The following is a 26,318-nucleotide window of genomic DNA, read 5'->3' as shown; positions in this document are numbered from 1 at the left end:
CAAAATAAATAAACTTCAAAACAAAATTATTGTGAAACTGTTATTGTCACATTTTCTCTGTCTTTGCCGTATATCTGGTTGTGTCCCTTTTGCATTCAGAATATTATTTCTTTGGGTCTTCTCTCCTTTTCTTTAATAAGATTTCTCTGTTTTTCTTTTTCAGGCAACCAGCATTTGGTTTTTGTGATGCTCTCTAGTATATCTTTGTTTTCTTTTTCACCGATTCCTGCTCCTATCTTTACTGCTATCATCCGTTACTGCATTTTCTAACTTTTAAAATTGGAAATTGTGTTAGTTTTCAACTCTTTCCTTTTCTAATATACATTTTTTGGCTATAGATGTCCTTTGAAGCATCTCTTTGGTTGCATTGTCCACATTTCAGTATATGGTGTTTCCATATCATTTAGTTTTTAGTATTTTTTAATTTCCATTTTGATCCATGAGTTATTGAGTTATTTAAAATTTCCAAACACACTGACATTTTTTAATTCTTTTGTTGTTGTTTTTAACTGTTTACTTATTTAAGTGCGGTCAGAGAATGTGGTCTATATGATAACTTTCTCAAAATTCATGGAGATTTGTTTTATGCCCTAGTATGTGACCAACTTCTAAATGTCCGTGTTGTTAGAGAATATCCATACTCTTTAACTGAATTTCATATCATCCATTGAATCAATCTTCCTAATTGTGGTGTTCAAGTTGTATTGTTTTGCTGTTATTCTTGATCTATAAATAATGAGAGAGGTATGTTGAAATTTCCCACCCTGCAGTTGTAAATGTCAATTTATTCTTATAGTTCTGTTAATTTTTCCTTCACAGTTTTAGTCTTGTGTTAGTATTGTATTAGGTGTACATAGAGGGCTGTTGTAACTTCCTGGTGGATATATTTACTCATCTCTGCATAATACACAGACGTTTATTTTATTTCCAACCACTACCAACCCATCCCACAGCTCAAATTCAATTTTTGTCCAGTCTTTTAGCTCTATGTGTTTATTGTGAACCCCTTAAATTAAGCATTCCTGTTTTATGTTCTTAATACTAAGTAGATTTAGTGATATATTTATGATTTGATTCGTGTGCTATCTTTCCTATAGCTCGGATGCTCTTCTAGAGATTTCTTCCTTGCATTCGAAAAACACCCCTGGCAAATTCCATAAGTGAAAATTTGTTAGGGGTAATCCCTCCCAGTTTTATTATACAGAAAAAATTTCCCTCTTGTTTGTGAAAGATAATTTTTTAAGAAACACAATTCTTGTCTTACAGTTGTTTTCCATCAGTACTTTGAAATTTTAATATTCTACTGTCTGTTGTCCCTATCGCTGCTCTTGAGGACTCAGACTTCCATCTGATTATTATTCCTTCTTGGGTAAATTGCCTTTTTTCCCTCTGGCAACTCTTAACTGCTTCTCTTTATTTTCTGTGTTCGGCAGCTTCACTAAGATGAATCTAGGTGTGAATTTCTTTCTATTTATCTAGTAGAGATGTGCTGGTCTTCTGAGTTAGAGATGTGTTTTGCAACAATCCTGGGAAATTATCAGACATTTTGACCTCCCTTTCATATTTTCTGCCATTTTAATAATATACATTCTTCATAGTTCTCTCTTCAGCTGTGTGTATTTGGTGATTTAGCCATTCCATTAAGTGCCTCATTTAAATCATTACTTTTCTCATTTCTAGAATTATAGTCTGGTTCTTTTCCTCATCTGACTGATCATTATATAACCTCTCTTTCCTTACTCCTTTTAAAAAGGTACTCTTTTCTTTCTTTAAATGCATTAAACCTAGCTGTTTTATTGCCTCTGATAGTTCTTCGTGAGTGCAATTTTGTGTGTGCTATTTCTGCTTACTCATTCACATTGGCTTGGTTTTGCATGTGTGTGCATGTGCACATCCATGCTTGCGTGTGTGTGTGTGTGTGTGTGTGTGTGTGTGTGTGTGTTTAAGGGCTCATAGTTGTAGGAAGTCTCCTTTTGGGGAGTGAAAGTCCTGGGTGAAGGGTACGTTCCTTGGAGGAAGAATTTGACTTTATTTCTGAGGTCCTCTAACATAATGTCTCATCAGGATCCCCTTTATATTGGGATTTTATATATGACACAAATAGTGTACGTTCAAAACTGAAACCCTTGTCTTGACTGGGGACCTTGAAATCTTGAGAGAGATTCTTTTTCATCCCCACTCAGAATTGAGGCTGAGACCATTTTGCTTGCTGTCTGAGCCTTCTAGACTTGTTTTCTTTTTGTTTTTCTAAGGTAGTAACCATTCCTAAAATTCCCTTTGGGAAAGTGCTAAGCACAAGACTTTCTAGATGTTCTCAGGGATTGTAACAGTTTCAGCAATTCCTGTTCTCCTAGGACTGACTTTCTTGCTTTGTCTCTGACCATGGTGATTTTCTTGACTTTCCATTGATGTGATGTTTTAAAAAATAAAAAAATCTCCTGGTATTTTTAAGGGATTTGTTGTTGCAAGATTTTAACATACCTAGACTACCCTATTACTGTAATAACAATAACTTGGGGTCATTACATGAGGTTCAGAGAATCTTACAAGGTCCTCGTAGACTACTCCTCCTAACTCTCATTCTTAATATCTGGGAACTTCAGGAAAAGTTCCCAAGTCTTCAAGAAAATGTATTTTAAGCATCCTTTTCCCTCAGATTCTAGAAGTTATGGAAAATTCCTTTCTGTTCCCATGGTCTTATTCTCAGTAACCCCTAGTGTAGCATTGACCTTGCCTTCCTTTGTCCACTTTGGCTCTAATGGGGTATCTTTCCTCTCATTCTCCCATCACTTCTTTATTTGTCTTCTTTTCCAGTTCCCATAAGCCCAACCAAAGTTCTTTTCACCAAAAAAGTGGTTTCCATGGTGAAGACAGATCCCAGCCACAGCTCGTAGGTGACTCCAGGTATGTCACCAATAAGAAGAGGCTGGGTTTGATCTCTTGCCTGAGAAGTCTTCACCTCATGAAATTCCAAATAAATATTGAGATTTTCTTGTTTGTTTGTTTTGGGTTTGCTCTGTTTTAAGATCATAGAACAAACTGGATTCCAAGACACCTCTTATAAAAGCCAACTGTCACAGAGGGGCCAAAAGACCTTGAAAAGCCTACACGGGTCTTAGAAAGAATGAATCTGGATGTGGCAACTTAAAATGATATTATTTCTGCTTTGAGTCAGCATACTACCCATAAGCCCTTAAAAGCATGTTTATTGCTTAGCTGGGTAATGCTCTTAAAACGTTCCAATGTACGGCACCACACTATACCCAAAGGAATAGGATTAGCTGTGGCTAAACATGCTGAGAATTCTTCACCATTTGCAGAAGGAATTTTCCTCGAGTTACAGTGCTGTGAATAGAGCCAACTTGTTCTCACTGGCTTCCTCATTTTAAGTGAGATAATGTGTTTCTGAGCAATAAAATAAAACAAGGAACCTGTATAAGGCATGAATACTTAGAAAAACAGGAGAAGGGTAAGACCAGAGTGCCTGAAAGTAGAGAAGAAAAATCTAAATTATTCAATCAATGTTATATCTTTCATTTCCTGGATTTGGACAGCTTCACTGGAACTTCACTGGCACATTCTGTGCCCTAGATCAGAATTTGTTAAACTGTAGCCAAAAAGGTACAGTCACTGAAATATCCACCTGATAAATTATTCTCACTTACAAGTATAGTAGTCATATATCTTAGATTTTTCTGAGACAATTCCAGTATAAATTTATTTTATTCTTTTCTACAAAGGCAGTGCATTCAATGTTTATCCAAGTGTGGTTTCATATCATTCAATTTAGAGATTAGAAAACATCCATTGCCGGACCACGTGTTCTGATTTTAAATTTATAAAATAAGGTCACCGGGAATCCTCAAAAAATGTTGTAGTGGCATTCTGCTATGTTTCTAATATTTAAGAATTTAAGTTAATTTATCTTAGATTCACAAAATCATTGGAATGTAAAAGCACTTGTAAGGTAAGGTAATTTATCCTTCTTTTGCAAGTAGGCAGTCACACCTCAACCATCCGAGGCTAATGAGAATGTATCCTGTTTCTAAAGATGGTCAGACACCCTCCCTCTCTTAATGCATAGGCCGTTTCTGGATGAGAGAAAAAGTAAAATTCTAGACTTGTTCATCCCTGTAGTGAAGGCTGTTTGCCCCGTATCTAACTGGTGATAGGGTCTAAATTTTGGTTTTGTCCTAAAATATTTCCAAAGTCAGCAAAAACGACTATATATCATACTAGCAAATCTGTCACAACAGATAAAGATCATGCTCACATCCTTCTGTTGTAATTTCTTTCACTTCTCACTGGTCCCTTCACTGCTATATAGCCCATGGGCCCTCTTGAATCTCCGTACGCAGTAAACAATGCTCCCTGACAAATGGTGAACACTTCCTCTGTCTCCCTCCTTAACTGAAATCTGTCGCCATTCTAATGTTCACTGTTTCCCAGCAGCCCTAGCCACTGGAGACCTCGCATCTTCCAACAGTGTTGCTCCAGGATCAGGAGCTAGGATTTTTGAGTTGACGTGATTTGTCTGCCTTCGCATAAACTTGTCTTCCTTTATGGCTCCTTCCTGTATGCCACCTTACAATGCCACCTCCTTCTCCCTCCTCTGCATGTTCATTTCTGAGATTTTGATAATTTCTCTCACTTATTATTGACTTCTGGCTCACATGATTACTCCCTATCCCAAGTCCTGATATATTGGCCATTGTTAGTATAGATACCTCTCAACATCTCAATTCCAATGACCTTCACTAATCTCCAGCCATATATCACCATGGCCACACCATGGATCTTATGGTCATCTATAAACATGCCTCTGAAGTCTTCAACTCCGATCTTCTACTCTTTGATCTAACTTACTCTTCGAGGGGCACCTGGGTGGCTCAGTTGGTTAACTTTCCACTTTGGCTCAGGCATGATCTCACAGTTCATGAGCTTGAGCCCTGTTTTGGGCCCTGTGCTGAGAGCTCAGAGCCTGGACCCTGCTTCAGATTCTGTGTCTCCCTAGCTCTCTGACCCTCCCCTGCTTGTGCGATCTGTGTGTGTGTGTGTGTGTGTGTGTGTCAAAAATAAACATTAAAAAAAATTTTAACTTACTCTTCTAGGTCTTCAGGACCTCAAATTATTATCTGAAGCGTTCCTTCATCAGCTTACTCAATTTCCTTGCACCCCAGGCCTTTTGCAGCAATTGCTTGCGGTTATGACCCTCGATTCCCATTACAATACTTTCTCCAGTTTCATACCCAGATGAATAAACCCTTCTGGAACCGCAGACTGGAGCCATTGAAAGCCAATCTTCAACTTCAGCTGTGCCTTCAGTCCCACCACCAGAAATCCCATCATTTATCATTAGTCGGTCCCCAAATGATATTTCAGACCAACCCTACCCTCCTCTTCACAACTTCCAAGGACTCATCTTTCATTCCCTCAATTTCAGTAGACAAACTGGTCTCTTGCTACTTGGCAGAAAAGTGAATCTGATGTGACTTTCCTTAAATTTTTCTTCCCTTCCCATTGGCTTTATAAACTGTAGCTTCTCTCACACACATCCTTGCCTCATTTCCTCTCATCCCAGGCAGTGAGCTGTTACAGTCTATAGCCAGCCTCTCTACCTGTGCCCTTGAGTTTATTTTCCTATGCCGATGTCAGGGCCCTAAGCCATCAGCCATTCAGTTCTTCTTTGTTACCTACAGGACAAAGGCCACACTTCCTAGGATGGCTTAGGCCCCCCTCATCTCTTTTCACTGCCATCCATTCCTTTATGCACCAGAACTGCTCTGACCAACGTGGTGTCCACGAGCCACAGGTAGTTATGTAAGTGTAAATGAATTAAAATTAATTTAATTAGAAGTCAGTTACTCAGTTATACCCATCATTTTTCAAGTGCCCACTGGCCACTTGGGGCAAGTGCTGACTGTACTGGACAGCACAGACGTTAAACATTTCCATCTTGCAAGAAAGTTCTCTTGGACGCCACTGCTCACTTTTATGGAGAATTCTGCACTTTTTTTTGAAAGGACCAAGTTTCTCATATCTCTGGACCTTTGTATACAAAAAAAAAAAAAAAAAAAAAAAAAGCAACAACCATTTCTATGTCACAGCACTCACTCTGGCATCCTACACATATAGGTATGTGGACATCTACCTCCAGAAGCAACTTTTGGTGCTGTTGGAAACAAGCCCAGAAATTTTTAAGACAAGTCTTTCTGTGGAGATTATTGTACCTTTAAGGCACCCTTGTTGGGGCGCCTGGGTGGCGCAGTCGGTTGAGCGTCCGACTTCAGCCAGGTCACGATCTTGCGGTCCGTGAGTTCGAGCCCCGCGTCGGGCTCTGGGCTGATGGCTCGGAGCCTGGAGCCTGTTTCCGATTCTGTGTCTCCCTCTCTCTCTGCCCCTCCCCCGTTCATGCTCTGTCTCTCTCTGTCCCAAAAATAAATAAACGTTGAAAAAAAAAAAAATTAAAAAAAAAAAAAAAAAAAAAAAGGCACCCTTGTGTTTTCTCTCTTCTCTAGGAAGATGTACTAACGGGGAGATGAGCCCTTCAAGAAGGGCTTTTAGATCCCATTGTGCCAGTCTTTCCAAATCTCCACATAATCACAAATTAAACTGTCACTGTAGATAAAGCGATCATCTTACCTTCAAGCTTATTAGAGCTTCTCCTTAGAAAATCGTTTTCAATGTTTTTAAAAGAGAACCCACAATAAACTACCTAATTACCTTTGTTGAGACTTTGTTTTTTGCACAACCAAACGATTAAATTGTCATGCCGCCGAAAGAACACTTGGACATCCGACCGCAACACTATTTTAGGAAAATCTCAAGGGAAGCCGCAGTGAGAAGGAGGAAACAAGTGAATTTTTTTTCAATTCTACTTATCCCCCTAAGTCAGGTCTTTGCTGTCGGACTTGATTATTTCATTTAAAGTGGATTCCTAAATTAGTCAATATATAAAGTCCAGGAGCAGCAACATTTAAACATAAGTATGAAGCCAATTCCAAAATCAAATGTCAAGTTTGTGGTAATTACTTATCACTTTGAACATGCTTCATAAATACCAAACTGGAGTGAGAAGTGGGAAACTGGCCGTGCCATTAGCCGGCTGTGCCATTATCTGGCTGTGACACTGGGCAATTAGCTTCAGCTCTTGGGCCTTAGTATCATGTATGAAGTAAGAGAATCACAGAGGATTCCCTCTATGTTTCCTTTCTACTCTAAAAACAATGGTATTGGGGCGCCTGGGTGGCGCAGTCCGTTAAGCGTCCGACTTCAGCCAGGTCACGATCTTGCGGTCCGTGAGTTCGAGCCCTGCGTCAGGCTCTGGGCTGATGGCTCAGAGCCTGGAGCTTGTTTCCGATTCTGTGTCTCCCTCTCTCTCTGCCCCTCCCCCGTTCATGCTCTGTCTCTCTCTGTCCCAAAAATAAATAAACGTTGAAAAAAAAAATTAAAAAAAAAAAAAAAAACAATGGTATTGCTGGGTTGTAGGTGAGGGTAGGGCATTCTTTAATATAATTAATAATTTCTCAAACTTTTGTAAGGAACAAGTGTAAATCCAGCTTCTAGCTCTTCTCCTTACATAAGGGACAAGAAATTCTGGAGTCTCCATCACCTAAAACTAGACAAATAAATAGGGGTGCAATGCATCTACAAGAGCAGTTTGTGGAGGTGGGAAGTAGAAGGGTGTAGGAGGAAGAGATTTCAAGAGAAAAGAATTCACAGGCTACCGTGACCTGATTAATACCAGCGGGCACTGTGTCCGTCTTCAAATAAGATGAACTGGGGGGGCACCTGGGTGGCTCAGTTGGCTAAGCGTCTGAACTCGGCTCAGGTCCTGATCTTGTGGTCCCTGAGTTTGAGCCCTATGTCCGGCTCTGTGCTGACAGCTCAGAGCCTGGAGCCTGCTTTGGGTTCTGGGTCTCACTCTCTCTCTCTCTGCCCCTCGAAAATAAATAAACATTTAAAAAATTTAAAAAAGTAAGATTCATTGGCCTTCAGCGGCACACAGCACTTCTCTCGTTCACCTTGGTTTACTGTTTGTATAGAACCACATTTCTACCATGAAGTACTCTGTTAAAAACATTACAGAGAGACACCTGGGTGGCTCAGTCAGTTAAGCATCTAACTCTCGATTTCAACTCACGTCATGATCTCACGGTTCGTGAGTTTGAGCCCCACATCGGGCTCTACACTGACAGTGTGGAGACTGCTTGGGATTCTTTCTCTCTCTCTCTCTCAGCCCCTTCCCTGCTCTCTCTCTCTCTCCCTCTCTCTCTCTCTCTCTTTCTCAAAATAAGCTAACTTAAAAAATATCACAGATTGGGGCGCCTGGGTGGCGCAGTCGGTTAAGCGTCCGACTTCAGCCAGGTCACAATCTCGCGGTCCGTGAGTTCGAGCCCCGCGTCAGGCTCTGGGCTGATGGCTCAGAGCCTGGAGCCCGTTTCCCTCTCTCTGTGTCTCCCTCTCTCTCTGCCCCTCCCCTGTTCATGCTCTGTCTCTCTCTGTCCCAAAAATAAATAAACGTTGAAAAAAAAAACTTAAAAAAAAAATCACAGATATATAAATCTTATTTGTAAACATAATTTCAAAAGCATTTAGTGGTTTCCATTGTCTTTGCAAAGACTGTAAGCCCCACACACAGAAGCTTGTAGAGCTTCATAGGTTTCATCTTGAATGTTTGAGGCAACAAGGTTAGACATGAAATGCTGCTTTGGTTTACTATTTTTCTGCATTACGGTGATAAATGAATGGGGAAAAGGACACACACCAAGGTGGAAGAAAGAGTGTATTTTTCTTCTGCAACATAAAACTTTTAATTATTTTAAATGTGTGACTTAGTCAGCTTGGAACCAGTCCACCTCAAAGTAAAATAAAAAGCAATGAAAATTGATGACAGAATGGTTCAGTGACTAAAAATCTTAAAGTTATTACAAATAGAGTATAAAAACCTCTCTAATCCACACAGTTGCAATTTCTGGGGTCAGTGGGAAGGGTATGTGTCTGTGTTGGGGGGGGTGGTTAAAATATCATTATGCAGCTTACTTTTATTTTTTTAGAGACAAAAATAAAGGCTGTTTTTAATGTACCTTACAGATACATAAATTCCTTAGAAAGCATTTTACGTCATACATTTATCTAAGGAACAATTGTACACAAACTGCATTTACCAACACTACGTGTTCCAGTCCCCTCCCCTCCAAACAAAAACAGAGAAGCCTGTTTCGCTCTGAAATGATTCTGAATTAGCATTCAAGAGCAAGTCTAGCTTTCCAAACTAATTGGTGAGTCCATAAGTTTAGATGGCCTCTCTATTTTGCAAACTTTTGTAAAGAGTCCAAGATCCAAGGACCAGTTGGTGAAATTTCTACCTCTATCATCACCGTAAGTGCTTGGATATTAAAAAAAAAGCACAACATATAAACTACTAGATATTCATTCATCCTGCATTGATTAAAGAAATTATGATACAGACCCAACGTGAAATACTGCACCACTCACTGTTGAAATGAATAAGATGAAAAAGAGGATCTGTCAAGGATAAATAAGTAAAGATATTATTAAATTTGTTAAAATGCATCCTAATACTCCTTTTAGTAAAAAGACTAGGAAAATGTTATGGTATAGTGTCTATACATGCGTGTGTGTGTGTGTGTGTGTGTGTGTGTGAAATACAAAGCTGATACCAATGGTTATCACTGGGAGAGGGGAATGAGAATAAAAGAGACTATCTCACTTCCTATATATTTTTGTATGATATCATTGTTAAATGACCATGTCTTGGGGTGCCTGGGTGGCTCGGTCAGTTGAGCATCCAACTCTTGCTTTCCTCTCAGATCAAGATCTCATGGCTCATGAGTTCAAGCCTGACATTTGGTTCTGCACTGACAGTGCTGAGCCTGCTTGGGATTCTCTCTCTCCCTCTTTCTCTGCCCTTCCCCCACTTGTACTCCGTCTGTCTCTCTCTCTCTCTCAAATAAATAAATAAACTTAAAAAAATAAAAAGTAAATGACCATGTATTACTTTTGTGATCAGAATAAGTACTAAAAATATTTAAAAATAAATAAATATTAAAAATAGTAAAGAAAATTTTTGAGGCAAACATGGTAGCCTGAGGCTTTCCATCTCATTCCTTCCCTCTCTTTCTAGTCCATGGGGGAGAGGCAGCTATCTAGAAGGATAAATGCTAGGGTTCTGATGTAAACCAGAACACGATGCCAGCATCTATGCAAGGCCTGGGACTTCTCAAGGAGATTGGCCTGCAAAAGCAGAGAGGGACCTGATGGTTTTGTCTCGCCATCAGCAACCCGCCTCTGCCTCTTGCCCTGTAGTCTGTCATGTGAGTAAGGGGTGCTGCCCTTTTCTCCCACAAGTTCATTAACATGGGATAGGACAAACCCAAGGCGAGGCAAAGTCAAGTCCTGAACTCTAATCTCCAGTTGGAACTCCAGGGGGAAGTTTCAAATGAAAGGTTAATTTAAGACATTTTAATTTATCAAACTAAATATGATGAGGGTGTACCGTGTAGTCGCAAGATACGAATGTAAAGCAGAAAGAGCTACAGCAGTTATTACTCATTATGGAGAGGGTTTCTGTCCAAGTTGAACTTGGAATGCCAACGATAGTAGGTGAACAGAAGTGAAGGTCCTTGCCTGCATCTTTTTTTGTCCCTAAGACAACAATAACAAAATCAAAAGCAGACCATTTATACCTTTCTCATCCTACTGCCTAGATCTGAAAGGAGGGACTGGGGCAGCCAGGGAGTTCAGAAAAGGAAGCTTTAGGAGCTGGGGAAGTACTATTTACTCACCATAGAGAGGTATTTAAATATTCTTACATCTGGTGTAGCCATATCTCTGTGTACCAACTGACTGACTTTGATCTGTGAGGGGGCCCTCACCCCGTGGATCTCATGAAATTTTTCTCATGACTTACTTGGGTCTATCTAGCCTCGTATACATAACCCAGAAAATAATCTAATTCTGGATATGGATTTGCCTTCTCTGTCAAAGCACTTTGTCACAAATCATCATCCATGATCTTACTGGATGTCATTTTTGTTGCCATAGTATTTCACATGACATTCCTTCTGACCAAGGAATTCATTTTATTTATTTTTTAAATGAGACAATGGACTTATTTTTACAAGATTTGTGGATCTTAACTCTGTATCCCAATACCCTATACAATGCTGAGATGGTCTGTTCAAAACTCATTTATGCATCAGTTGAAAGATACCTCTCTGTGATATTGGGGACAGTCTTATGGTATTGATTCCCCTGTCCACAAAATATGAGGGTCTGGGAATCAAGAGGGCGAATGAAGTGTGAGCGGTTCCTCTTGCTGTTATCATACTCACTTACACAATATTTACTTCTCTTTGCCATGATTTTGAACCTGCCAGCTTAAATTCCTTATTTCTCAGTAGATGGCTGCTTCCACCTATGACACAACAATGATTTCACTGAACTAAAAGATGAGTTAGCCAGCTGGCCACCTTTGGGGTCTCTTGCTACTGAACAAAGAACAAAGACAAAGAAAGGATTTGCTGTTCTGGCTTGCGTGATGGGCCTTGATTATCAAGCAGCAATAGAGTTACTGGTACATATCAAGGGCAGGAAGGAGTATTTATAACCCAGAGAATCCCCTTGGGTGTCTCCTAATACTTCATATCCAATACTAAAGATTAATGGAAGCCCACAGCAACACAATACAGACAAAATGAAGAAAAGCTCAGGCATTTATGGAAGGAAGGTGTGGGTCACCTCACTAGATATAAAACACTTAACTGGTGGTGACTGAGAGCAAATTGACCCATAAAATTGGTAGTGGACGAAGAAGTTGTAAATACCAACAATGTTTTTCTGACCTGTTGCAGGACAGATTATCATAGCTGTACATATTTTTCTTGCTTGTTTTATTATGTATATATTTGTGTGTATTAACCAATCTTTTTTTTTTTTTTTTCGAGAGAGAGAGAGAGAGCATGAGTGAGGGAAGGACAGAGTGAGAGGGAGAGAGAATCTTAAGCGGACCTCACGCCCAGTTCAGAGCCTGACACAGGCTTGATCTCACAACCATGAGGTCATAACCTGAGCAGAAATCAAGAGTTGGATGCTTAACCGACTGAGCCACTCAGGCGCCCCTCCTTTTCACTTCTATATCAATGAGCTGATGGTTAGCTGTCATTTAGTTTTGAGGTTATTGGATACCAAGATGGGCCTGTGACTGAACTGGAAAAGGACTGAACGTCTTCAGGGGTGGATAGAGCATTTAATGGGATTTGTGCCTTTTCTTTGGTAAGAGAGCATTTTATTTATATGGAGCATAGTTGCATAATGATAGGTGGGAGTAAGTTGTCGCTATTGTGGCTGTCTGGAAGACTCCATGTGCATAAAAACTTGCTGATGGATATAGAGTAGGTAACGATTTAGACTGTGATAGACTGGTTTGACTGTCTCGACTCCTAGTTCATCCTGCCTTCTTATTTGGCAATATTAGAAAGCTAACAACTACATTCCTCTGATTCTGTTGCTGCTAGGATTCTGGATGTAAATTTGGTTCTGGCAATTAGATGGATGTTCATGAGCTTTTTTAAAGGCAGAAGGAGTTACACGATCTTTCTGCATCAGTGTGGACAGACAAGTAGGCTCCAAAGAGTGAGGGGGTTTGCAGTGCACAAGCTTCATCATGCATGTCTAGTCACTGTGGATGGTGGTGATGACAGCAGTGACAGCAGCAGTCACCCAAGGCTGGGATCGCATCGGCACTGGTCAAAATGGAAGTCAATGTTCCAGTGGAATATCCTGACGGCCACACCCCCAGCACTCATAATTATTTTATCAACAACTTATTTCTGCATTAAATCCTTTTATGTTTGGAAAACCTAAAGTGTTTGCTATTTCCTGAATTAAAGCAATTGATACATAACTCTAGAGATACACCTGTACATGTTCAAAACGAGGCATGTAGGGGCGCCTGGGTGGCTCAGTCGGTTAAGTGTCCGACTTCGGCTCAGGTCATGATCTTGTGATTCACGAGTTCGAGCCCCACTTCGGGCTCTGTGCTGACAGCTCGGAGCCTGGAGCCTGCTTCTGATTCTGTGTCTCCCTCTCTCTCTGACCCTCCCCCCATTCATGCTCTGTCTCTCTGTCTCAAAAATAAGTAAATGTTAAAAAAAATTTTTTTTAAATGTAAAAAAAACAAAATGAGGCATGTAAATGGATGCTGACTTCAACATTGTTTGCAATAGCTCCAAAACAATTATCTACATGTCTAATAGTAGGAAAGTGGGTGAAAAAATTGTGGTACATTTACATTATGGGATGAAGCAGGTAAAAACAACAAAGTAAATCTATACATACTAACATGAAAAAAGCTCCAAGCTGTGTCAATCAGTTTTTTTAAAAAAGGAAGCTATGTAGTAATTTGTGCCATATTAAACAATTTACTCTAAATATTGCACATTCAATACATGGTTTGGGTGTATATGGCATGCATCACCATATACTTGAAAGGATATAAACCCAAATTCATAACAGCAATAAGTTCTTTGGAAGGAACTGGCATTTGCCAATGGTTATAAAAGGAGAATTTAGTTTTATGTAATGAATTTTTATAATTAGAATACATTCCCTTATTGATGATTGGAAAGAAATAAAATTTTTGAAGAATAATAATTATGGTTGTGAAAGACAAAGCAATTATAAACATTTTTAATGGAAAAATGCATAATATTTTAAAATAATCTATAGCTGCTTAAACAAAATTAAAGAGACTATTAGAGAAGGAGCAACATATAACATGCTAACTTATCAGCTTTTGGAGGGAGGAGGGAGAGATAGAGTGACCAAAGTACATACACATCATTTTGTTCTTGGGAATGACAGGAATTTAATATCAAATATATTTTTAACATAAAGATAACCACTAATAGAAAAAAAAATAGACATATAAGTTTCAAATCACCAGAGAAAAGGGCACACGTAGTAAAGAGACGATTTTACAGGAAAATGTAAAACACCAAAATTGACTCGAAAGCATAGCAAATTTAGATAGCATAATAACGAAGAAAAAAGGTTTTAAAAAGGTATAAAATAATAGTAATAAGGAAAATAGAAGAGAAAAGAAGAAAAGAAAAGAAAAGAAAAGAAAAGAAAAGAAAAGAAAAGAAAAGGAAAGAAAAGAAAAGGAAAGGAAAAGAAAGGAAAGACAAGACAAGACAATAGACCTACATGTTTTATAGACAAGGTCTCTCTATTCCTTGAAGGTTGGTTTGATCATATTCTATGTTATCTGTGAAATTATAGAATATGTTCCCCAGTTAATTTTATGATGTTTACCTTGCTCTAAAGTTAAAAGGTGAACAAGAACATAACAGACACGAACAAATGAGCACTAATATTGTTTATAAATATAGTTGTAAAATCTCATATAGAACATTATCACATTAAATCCCACATTATATTAATTCCCAAGTTGAATTTTTTCCTAAGAATTTATCAGTAAGTCAGCTTTAGGAAATCTTCTCAGGCAACTCATTACTCAAATGGGTTAAGTGAGAACAATCATATGAATATCACCACAAAAACACTTGGTAGAATTCAGTATTCAATCCGTAGAGGGAAAAACCTTAGCAAATTAGGGATAAGAAGATGTTCCCTTAGTGCAATAAGGAGTATCTATCATAAACAAGCAGTATTGCTTCTCGGCCTTTTGGCTAAGATCATAAACAAGCAGTAAACCACAGTTCAGAGGAAAACATTAGTAGCACTCCCACTAAAGCCAAGATGAGGACAAAGATACCTGCCTTTAAGACCATATGCTGCCTTATTCTGGAATTACTAGCAATAAGATAGGTAAGGTAAAAATTCATACAACAAAGAGACAAAACCAAAATTGTTTGCAGTATATGATTTATTACTAAGAAATTACAAAAGAATCAATTGAAAATAGAAATAAGAAGGTCAAAACTCAGCTGAGTGCCCAAGATAAAAAATAAACACATAAATCTCAACAGATTTCTTATATGTCAGCATAAAAAAAGGTGAAGGATGGAAGAAAGATCCCATTCACAAATCCACAATAGCAAAAACCATTATTAAATGCCTAAGAATGAAATAATCAAAGCCTATACAGAAGAAGCAATAATTTCCTCAATAATGTAAAAACAAAAAACAAAAAAAAATGAATTAATGGAGATACATTAGATGTTCTATATGGGAAGATTCAATCTTGAAAACATTCAATTCTCTTTCAATTTAGTCTATAAATTTATTTTCAGAACACAATTGTTTTCTATTTGAAAAATTATTTTTGAAGTAATCACGTAGGTACAAAATGTTGAAGTACGGGGGCGCCTGGGTGGCGCAGTCGGTTAAGCGTCCGACTTCAGCCAGGTCACGATCTCGCGGTCCGTGAGTTCGAGCCCCGCGTCAGGCTCTGGGCTGATGGCTCAGAGCCTGGAGCCTGTTTCCGATTCTGTGTCTCCCTCTCTCTCTGCCCCTCCCCAGTTCATGCTCTGTCTCTCTCTGTCCCAAAAATAAATAAACATTGAAAAAAAAAATTAAAAAAAAAAAACAAAATGTTGAAGTACGATATAAAAACCTACTTTTTTCCAAATTACTTGAAGTAAATTGCTTTCCCTGTTTCCCTATCACCTAAAACTCTAGTGTGTGTTTCCTACAAACAAGGGTGTTCTACATAACGGCAATACAACCATTCAAATAAGAAAATTATCACTGATATATTACTGCCATCTAATTATTAAACCCCATAATCAATTTTCATCAATTATCTCAATAACCTTTTACCACAAAAATATCCAGTGCAGAACCATGCTTGGCATTTAGTTATCTCTCTTTAGTCTCCTTCAGACTTAACAGCTCCTTAGTATTGCCTTGACTTTCATGACCTTGATTATTTAGAAGACTATAAGCCAGTTTTGTAGAATGTACCTCAACTTGGCCTTGCCTGAAGTTTCTTTGTGATTGAATTCAAGTTAGGCATCCTTAGCAGGAATGCCGTAGACATGAGCCATGGCCTTCTGATTCCCCCCACTAGGCTGTCCCCACCTTTGTGGTTGTACCACAGGTCCTACTCAGGCTTTGACACCTAACGCCAAGTGACAGTTCCACATGGTTTCCATCTTTACCCTACTCGGGCCCTGACAGCCCACTCCAGACTCCGCGACCTCCCCCCCCCCCCCCGCCCCACCATATGAACATCCTCTGTATCTCACTCTGGCTCTGCCATCCCTTGGCAGGACTCTATAAATACAATTCAATCTCATGTGTAATTCCAAACAAAATCTATTTAGAACTTTCAAGAATGATACTACAATTGTACTTGACTTGGAGAACAATTTGAAATGAGCCAAAATATATTTGGAGGCAAAAGACCAAAAAGGCTTACTTTGTCATATATTATAAAACCACAGAAATTCAAACAATCAGATTCTGACTCAGGAATAGACAAATTGATGGAAGAAAAATAAGGATTAAAGGAACAGATTGAAGAATATTGTGTAAGTTAGATGAACCATGGTGATTTGGAGAAGAGCATCAATGAGCATTCTGTATTATGATTTACACAAAAATAGAAGTGTAAAAAAATAAAAAATCATAAAGTCATATCAATTCATAATATTATAATTCTGCACTGGGGAATTACTTTGCTGGGTATATCAAAGGAAAAAAAAGATCAAAAACTTAGCCTATTTATAAATTAAAATGTCCTATATCATAACAAAACAAAGGTAGCTCCAATCTACTTCACATCACATGGAAATGAGGGCTTTGAATAGATTATCTTGAATATCTCTTCAAGCTCTGAAATGATGACTCTCCATATTTTATGCATATGATTATACGTAAATTGTGCCATGTCTATGTTGCATCTTTCATATAATAGGAACTCCTTGAAGGCAAGATTTATATTTTACTTTTGTGTGCCTTCTCCACAGTTACACAAGCTGTGGTCATGGCTGTGAGCTGAATTGTGTCCCCAACAAAGGATTATGGTGAAGTCCCAACCCTGGGCACCTGTGACTCTGATCTTATTTGGAAATGGGGTCTTTGCAGATGCAATCAAGCCAAGATGAGGTCATATTGAATTAGGGTGGGCCCTAAATCCAATGAGTGGAGTCCCTAAAAGAGAGAGAGAGATTTGCAGACACACTCCCAGGGAAGAAGTCGATCTAAAGACGGAGACAGAAATGGGAGTGATGAAGCTACCGAGTAAGGACTGCCAGGAGCCACCAGAAAGCTAAGAAAAAGCAAGGAAGACCCCTTTCCCAAAGCCGTCCGAGACAGCACAGCCCTGGTGACATTTTTTCGGTTCAGACTTCTAGCCTCTAGAACCACGGAATGGTCACTTCTGTTGTTTTAAGCCCCACAGTTGGTGGCACTTTGTTAAGGCAGCCTGGGGAAATTAATACAGTCATTTAAATGGGCGATTTTGTTTTTTGTTTTTTTTTTTATTTTTTTTTCAACGTTTATTTATTTTTGGGACAGAGAGAGACAGAGCATGAACGGGAGAGGGGCAGAGAGAGAGGGAGACACAGAATCGGAAACAGGCTCCAGGCTCTGAGCCATCAGCCCAGAGCCCGACGCGGGGCTCGAACTCCCGGACGGCGAGATCGTGACCTGGCTGAAGTCGGACGCTTAACCGACTGCGCCACCCAGGCGCCCCGCGATTTTGTTTTTATAGGTAATCATACAGAGCACTGTAAATTAGAGCACTTCTATTCACCCATTGGTGTTGGAGTGATGGAACACTCAATTGTGTTCCCTCTGCTGCACACATTCAAAAAGGATTGGCTCTCTTTCTTTTAATTAGAAAGAAGATTCATCAGTCTTGCAGCCTCACTATTTTTCGATGGTTTCTTCATCTGTCAGAAAGCAGCTTCCTCAGCATCTACAAGATTTGGTCAATCTCCAACTCAGTCAAAGTCCAGCCCAGACTCATCCCAGAGGACTTCTGTTTTCCCCGGGCTCAATCACCTCCCTGAAACATGACCCTGAAGAAACCTTTTCACTTTGCCTGGTGGTAAATTCTACCTGTGTGATATATTGTAATGGACAACGTTTGCTGTATTAACACACACCCGTGGAAGCCATAAGCTACTTTAGAGAAAACTGCCATATTTTTAGATGAAATCAGTAAAAACAGGAAAGAATTAGTATTTTACTGTGTTCGGGAGATTATATATTTATATGCTTTTTACAAGGCTGACATTCTGTCATTAGGTCTATCTTTTCTCTAATTCTCTGGGTGCTATTATTTTAGATGCACTCCTATCGTATTATTCCTTCTTATTCCCTATTTTACTTGCCAGTAATGCTTCTAAGAATATATCATATTTTACTACAATTTTTCACAAAAGAGAGAATATTACTTTGCTCCACAATAGATTAACTCCCAGACAAATGGATTATCTGTTAATTTTATGTCATCCTTAACTGAACTAAAACTCTCACAATTGAATTTTACTAATTATATATTACTGTAAAGTACTTATAAAGGCATTTTAAATAAGAAATCTATTATAATTACTTAACCCTGGAAAGGAGGACAAGAGTAGTATCACGCAAATACTGTAAAATGGCAGTCCATGATCTGAATGCAATACGCCAATGTGCTTTGTTAGGCATGCAGAGTGGTTTTAAAACCCCATATGAAATAGTTTCAACATTTAAAAATTAGGACACCTTACCAAAATAAATTCTTATTTCTGTCTTTTGGGAAAGAAAATCAGAAAAGAATACCTAGCTGTTCTGGACAGTCTTGGCAATAAACAGTGTTGGGGAAAACCAGACACTCAAAAGAATGAAACTGTGCCCCTCTCTTACCCCATACACACAAATCAACTCAAAATGGAATCAAGGCTTGAATGTAAGACCTGAAACTATAAAACCTATAAAAGAAAACATAAGTGGTAAGCTGTTGGACATTGGTCTTAGCATCATTTTTTGGATTAGACACCAAAACAAAGGTAACTAAAAGTAAAATAAACAGGCGGGACTACTTCAAACTAAAAACCTTCTGTAACCTCTGGAATGGGAGGACATATTTGCAAACCACGTATCTGATAAAAGGTTAGTAAAAAAAAAAAACAGTTTAAAGAAAACAAAAACAAACAACCCAATGAAGAAATGGCAAAGCACCCGAATAGATATTCTTTCAAAGAAGACATACAAAATATCAACAGACACATGAAAAGGTGCTTGACATCACTAATCAGGGAAATGCAAATCAAAGCCGCAATGAGATATCCTCACCTCATAGCAGTTAGAATGTCTATTATCAAGAAGACAAGAGATAATAAATGCTGGCAAGAGGTGGAGAAAGGGAACCCTCTACGTGGTTGGGAGGAATGTAAACTGGTACAGCCATGATGGTAAACAGTGTGGACATTCCTGAAAATACTAAAAACAGAACCACCATATGATCCAGCACTTCCACTCCTGAATATATATCCAAAGGAAATAAAATCATTATCTTGGGAAGCTATCTGCACTCTGATGTTCACTGCAACATTATTCACATAGCCCAAGTATGGAAACGACCCAAGTGTCCATTGACCTATGAATGGTTAAAGAAAATGTGATACTGAGGGGCGCCTGGGTGGCTCAGGTGTTTAAGTGTCTGACTCTTGATTTCGGCTCAGATCATGATCTCATGGTTCGTGAGTTTGAGCCCTGCATCTGGCTCTGTGCTGATGATGTGGAGCCTGCTTGGGATTCTATCCCCCCACCCCCTATCCCTCCCTTGCTTGTTCTCTATCTCTCTCAAAATAAATAAAAAGAAACTAAAAAAAAAAAAAAAAAAAGAAAGAAAGAAAGAAAGAAAGAAAGAAAGAAAAAATTTGATACTGAAATATATATGGAATATTACTCAGTTTTTAAAAAGAAAGAAATCCTGTCATTTGTGACAACATGGATAAAACTGGAGGGCAATTATACTAACTGAAATAAACCAGATATGGCATCACTTACGTGTGGAATCTAAAAAAGAAAAAAAAATGTCAAACTCATATAAACCAAGTAGGAAAGTGGTTGACAGGGCCTGGGGAGTGAGAGAAATAGGGAGAGGACGGTAAACGGGAGCCCCCAAAATACCTCCTCTGAATCTTTTTGTGGAGATTTCTATTCATGTCTGTTGGACATACACTTGGGAGTAGAATTACTGGGAATCTTAAAGTAGGCATCTATTTAGTTTTAGTGTATAATTCTGTCTTCCAAAGTGTTTGTACCAATTTAAACTCCCACCAGCAACGTATGAGAGTTCCAGTTGGTCCGTGTTGGTGCCAAACTGGGTGTTGTCAATCTTTTTAATTTTAGCCATTCCAGTGGGTGTGTGGTGGTATTTTATTGTGGTTTTAATTTTGATTTTCTCATGACTAATGATATTGAGTATCATCTCCCATGCTTACTGTCAGTTAGATATGCTCTTTTAGAAACTGCCTGTGAAAGTCTTTTGCCCATTTTTTTTTAACAATAGCTTTATTGAGATATAAGTCACATACTATAAATTTCATGGTATTAAAGTACAAATGCATCAGGTATTAGTGTATTACAGGGTTGCACCATTATCAGCATCATCTAACTTCAGGACATTTTTATCACCCTAAAAAGAAACCAGATTCCCATTAGTAGTACTCTGCATCTGCCCCACCTCCGCCCCCAACCCCTGGCAACCAGTAATCTACTTTCAGTCTATATCCCTTCTCTAGACATTTCATAATAATAATTAAAAAGATCATCCATTGTGTAACATTTTGTCACTTGTGTGTGTGTGTGTGTGTGTGTGTGTGTGTTTACTGAACATGTCTTCAAAGCTCAACCATGTTGTAGCAAGCATCTGTATTTCATGCCTTTTTAATGTTGAGCAATATTCCCTTATATGGTTATGTATTTTTTTTTTTCAATGAAAAGGGAACTTTGCTGAAGCCCAAGGGCCTTGGGCCTCCTGCAGGCAATGGAAGAGTGAGTAGAGGGACCTTATTTGATCTTCTCGGAGCACAGGTATGGGTGGTGTGGCCGCACTTCTTCTGGCAGTTGACAGCACAGGATGCAGGCGACCATAACGCTTGGGGCAGATCATCCTGTCGCAGTTGTGTTTCTGGGTCACCCGGAGGAGGGAAGGTTGGATGATGCTACACCACAGGCGAAGTACCAAGTGGACTTTGTCTGGGTATTGTCGCCTGAGCGTGCAGCCATCCTCCGGCCATTTGCCCACAAAAATCAGATGCTGCTGATCAGGGGAGATGCCCTCCTTGCCTTGGAGTTTGGCTTCGACATTCTCAGTAGTATCTCTGGGCTCGACCTTGAGGATGATGGTCTTGCCTGTCGGGGTCTTCACAAAGATCTGCCTCTCTTCATCTGCTCAGCCGCCTTGTTGAAGAGAAAGAGCATGCCACGTTCTTCTTTGTCTGTTCATTACTTGAGGGACAGTTGTATTGTTTCCTGTCTGAGGCTGTTGTTGATAACGCTACTCTAGACATTTGTATACAAGTTTTTAAAGAAACGTATGTTTTCAATTCTCTCAGATATATACCTGGAAGGAACATCGCTGGGTCATATGGTAACTCTATGTTCACCATTTTGAGGAACTGCCAAACTTCCAAAGCTACCGCACTATTTTAAAATACCACAAGCAATGAATGGAGTTTCCATTTTTCCCACATGCTCGTTAGTACTTGTTATTGCCTGTCTTTTTTTTTTTTCATGTTTTATTTATTTTTGAGAGAGAGGGCACATGAGTGGGAGAGAGCCAGAGAGAAGGGGAAACATAGGATCCGAAGTGGGCTCTGTACCGACAGCAGCCAGCCAGATGTAGGGCTCGAACTCACAAACCGTGAGATCATGACCTGAGCCAAAGTCAGCCGCTCAACCAGCTGAGCCACCCAGGTGCCCCTTGCCTGTCTTTTTCAAAAAAGGTTTGCCATCCTCGCGAGTGTGAACTGGTATCTCATTGTGATTTTCATTTTTCTTGCCTCAATGACTAATGATTTAAGCATCTTCTCATGTGCTTACAGATCATTTGTATGCCTTCTTGAGAGAAATGTCTATTCAAATTCTTTAATGTTTAACTGGGGCCATTTTTCTTTTCATTGTTGAATTACAGAAGATGTCTGTGTATTCTCAATACATTACCCTTGACAGATAAATGATTGGCAAATCTTTTTCTCCTGTTCTGTGGGTTGTCTTTTCACTTTTTGATAGTGTCCTTTGACACACGCAAGTTCTTCATTTTTGTGTAGCTCAGTTTATTTAGTCTCCCTTTTGTCATCTGTGCTGTGGGTATCATACCTAAGAACCCACTGCATGATTTAAGATTGTAAGACTCCTGGTGGCTCAGTCAGTTAAGCGTCCGACTTCAGCTCATGTCATGATCTCACGGTTTGTGGGTTCAAGCCCTGCGTTGGGCTCCGTGCTGACAGCTCAGAGCCTGGTGCCTGCTTCAGATTCTGTGTCTCCTTCTCTCTCTGCCCTTCCCCCACTTGTGCTCTCTCTCTGTCTCTCAGAAATGAATAAACGTTAACAAAATTTTTTTTTAATTTACTCTCAAGTTTTCTTGTAAGTCTTGAAGTTTTAGTTCTTACATGTATGCCTATGATCCGTTGTGAATTAATTTTTGTATATGGCAGAGTAGGGATCCAAAGTTCATTATTTTGTTTATGGATATACAGTTGCAACAACACCAATTGTTGAAAAAACTGTTCTTACTCTGTTGAATTTTCTTAGTATCCTTATTGAAAATTGATTGACCATAAACATATGGGTTTATTTCTGTGCTGTCAATTTATTCTGTTAATCCATATGCCTATCCTTAGGCTATAGCCCCATTTTCTTGATTATAGTAGTAGTGTAATCAGTTTTGAAATCAGGAAGTACGAGTCCTCCAACTTTTTAAAGATTGTTTTGGCTATTCTAGATCCCTGGCATTTCCATCTGACTTTTAGGATTAGTTTGGTAATTCCTGGAAACATTCAGCTGGGATTTTGATAGGAATTGTGTTGAATCTGTAGATTAATTTGGGGAGTATTGCCATCTCAATATTAAAACTTCTAACCCATAAACATAGGGTGTCTTTCTACTTATTTAAGTCTTCCTCAATTTCTTTCAACAAGATTTTGAGTTTTGACTACAAATATTGCATTTCTTCTGTTAAGTTTATTCCTAAGTATTTTATTCTTTTGTAAAGGGAATTGTCTTAATTTCATTGTCAGACTCCTCATTGCTAACAAATAGAAATACAGTCGACTTTTGCATATTGATTCTATATCTTGTATCTTGCAACTGGGCTGACATGTTTACTAATACTAACATTTTGTGTGTGTGCAACTCCTTAGGATTTTCCCTATGTAGGCTTGTGTCATCTGTGTGCAGAGATGGTTTTATTTTTCCATTCTGATCTTGATGTCTTTTATCTCATTTCTTACCTAAATGCAGGCTAGAACCTTTAATACAGTGTTAGATGGAAGTGATGAATGTGGATGTTCTTGTCTTGTTCCTGATTTGAAGGAGGAAAAAATCAGTTTTTCACCATTAAGTGTTAAGCTGTGGGTTTTTCATAGAAGACCTTTATCAATTTCAGGAAATTTCCTTCTACTCCTAGTTTGTTGAGTGTTTGAGTGTTTCTATCATGAAAAGTCATTGTACTTTGTCAAAAAAAATTTTTTTGCTTCTATTAAGATCATGTGATTCTTGGTCTTTTATTGTATTAATTTGATGTGTTATACTGGTTGAGTTTTGTTGGTTAAATCAACCTTATATTCCAGGGATCAACCCACTTAGTCATTGTCTGCAATTTTTTTTTTTTTTAGAGAGAGAGAAAGAGAGCACATGAGTGAGAGGGACAAATGGAGAGAGAGAGAGAGAGAGAGAGAGAGAGAGAGAGAGAATCTTAAGCAGGCTCCACCCTCAGCATGGAACCCAGCACAGGACTCAATCTCACAACCATGAGATCATGACCTGAGGCAAAATCGAGAGTTGACACTCAACCAAATGGACTGTCAACTACAGGGCACCCAGGTGCCTCTACAATTCTTTTTATGTCTTGCTTTTAATTTACGTTTTTTATGTTTAATTTTATATGTTTGTTTATATTTTCTTGAGGATTTTATGTCAATATTATAAGGTATATTGGTCTGTAGTTTTCTTTTTTGTGATGTCTTTGGAAGCTCCTTGGATTGTTGTAAGCCTTTAATTACTTTCCTGAGTTCTGAAAAAAGTGTACTTTTAGCCATTTTTATCAGTGGTTTGCCTGCTTTTATGGAGGAGTGGGTTTTTTGAGATCTTTAATCTATCATTCCAGATGTGCTTCTGTCATTTATTTCTAATCTGGTATTCTACCTTATTGATTAGTAGGAGTTTTCCATTTAACTTTTTAATTGATTCTGGATACAAGTCCTTAGTCAAATATATGCATTGTGAATATTTTCTCCTAGTTCATGTCTTACCTTTCACTCTGTGAAAAAAATCTCATCTTGTACTGTGGTGCTCAATGGAAAGATTTTGTCATGTAGAGGAAGATTAATCACTCTTGTTTTCCTGACAGGTAGTCAAGAGTATCTACTTGTTCAAGTAGAGAAGGGTGGGCAGTGGGAATTCATGGTCATCATGCTATGTGATGTCATTAAAATTCTTCATATCATGTTATTTTATTTTTATGTTTTTATTACTCAATATATGATATACTCTTGTTGCAAAACACTGAAGTGAAATAGAAATAAATGGCATAACGTTGGTCGTCAACACTTTTCCTATGAATTTGTACACAGACACTGACCCATCCAGATACACACACACACACACACACACACACACACACCCAATTAGTTGATGGAAGATTTATAAATGGGATCTACTGGCTATATATTTTGTGACTTTATGATTTTCCAGTATTATTTTTAAAGGTTGTGTAGTATTCACTAGCAGAAATACCATGTTTTGATGAAGATTTAGATTATTTCCAATTCGTTATGCTGAAAAGCAATGCTGGAAAATCTTTGTCCATATATTTCTAGATTTAAGTGTAAATATTTCCGAAGACTTGCATCCCAGAAATAGAATGGGTCGGCCAAATCATAGGAACTTTCTATCATTTATATAAGTGGCAAATTGATTTCCAGAAAGGCTATCTCAAGTTATACTTTCACCTAAAGTTTATAGAAATATATATTTTCCTGCATCCTTACCGAATAATGCAGATAAACATTTTCTCTGATCTTGACAGTTGGACGGTTAAAATATATTTTAAAGTTTTATCTGTATTTCCTTAATTACCTTTGACGTTAAGAATCTTTTCATGTGTCCCTTTTGATTTCCACTTCCATGAATTGTTTATTCATATCTTTCAACTATTTTGACTTTTTTTAATTGATTTATATATTCTCTTTACGTTTTCTGGAGAGTAATCATTACCTATTAAATATGGTGTAAACAATTTCTCAGTCTTATTGCTTCTACTTTAATTCCGCTTAGACTGTCTTTTTTATATCATTTTTTTTAAAACAGGGGTGCCCGGGTGACTCAGTTGGTTAAGCATCTGACTCTTGATTTTGGCTCAGGTCATGATCTCATGGTCTCATTAGATCAAGCCCCACACTGGACTCTGCACTGACTGCATAGAACTTGCTTGAGATTCTCTCTTTCCCTCTCTCTCTGCACCCCCCCCCCAAAATAAATTTTAAAACTTTAAAAAAGAGACTGTCTGATTTAACGTTGTGCTTCTCACATGTTGTCTTGTCTAGGAAGGCCTCCCTCAACTCAATATCATCAACACATGTTCCTATATTTCCTTCTAATGATTTTAGAATTTTGCTTTGTAATTTTCTTTTCTCATTTTTATGGAGAGTGACAAGTTGCCTTGCAACAGGGATTTTGTTTCCATTCTTAAATACCTCACTTGTAAATGTATGAACTTTATGGTGGCTGTAGCTCTGTATTGTTTCTAATGTGTGAGAGATTATCCAGTAGCCATTTATTAAATTGCTTACCCTTTATTTCATGCTCGAAATGCTACCTATACCAAAGCAAAATCCCGGTGTTTATGGCAGGATTCTGGCTTAGGACCCCCGTGCTTCCATGCACTGCCTTACTGTTTTACTTACTAGCTTCATTAACTATGTCCTCCTGACAGCAGGGAAGATCTACCCTTTTCTCTGTTCTTTTTCACTAATGTCTCTGTGACTCTTAGGCATTTTTCTCTATCATGTGATATTTAGAATAAAATTCCGATGTCTAACAAAAATTCTGACAGAATTTGAGTAGTGTTATATTTATCAATCAACAAATTTGAGGTAGATGTGATA

The 26,318-nt window shown here is 38.5% G+C and overlaps 1 pseudogene; it reads right to left on the bottom strand.

Moving 5' to 3' along the window:
* Positions 1–20,572: 20,572 nt before the first annotated feature.
* Positions 20,573–21,439, bottom strand: LOC123591755 (annotated as a pseudogene).
* Between the last annotated feature and the right edge of the window lie 4,879 nt (positions 21,440–26,318).

This window comes from Leopardus geoffroyi, chromosome B4 (genome assembly GCF_018350155.1).
Source record: "Leopardus geoffroyi isolate Oge1 chromosome B4, O.geoffroyi_Oge1_pat1.0, whole genome shotgun sequence".
Lineage (NCBI taxonomy): Eukaryota > Metazoa > Chordata > Mammalia > Carnivora > Felidae > Leopardus > Leopardus geoffroyi.
Note: the sequence above shows the minus strand (reverse complement) of the source record. Positions and strands in the feature narration are given on the sequence as shown.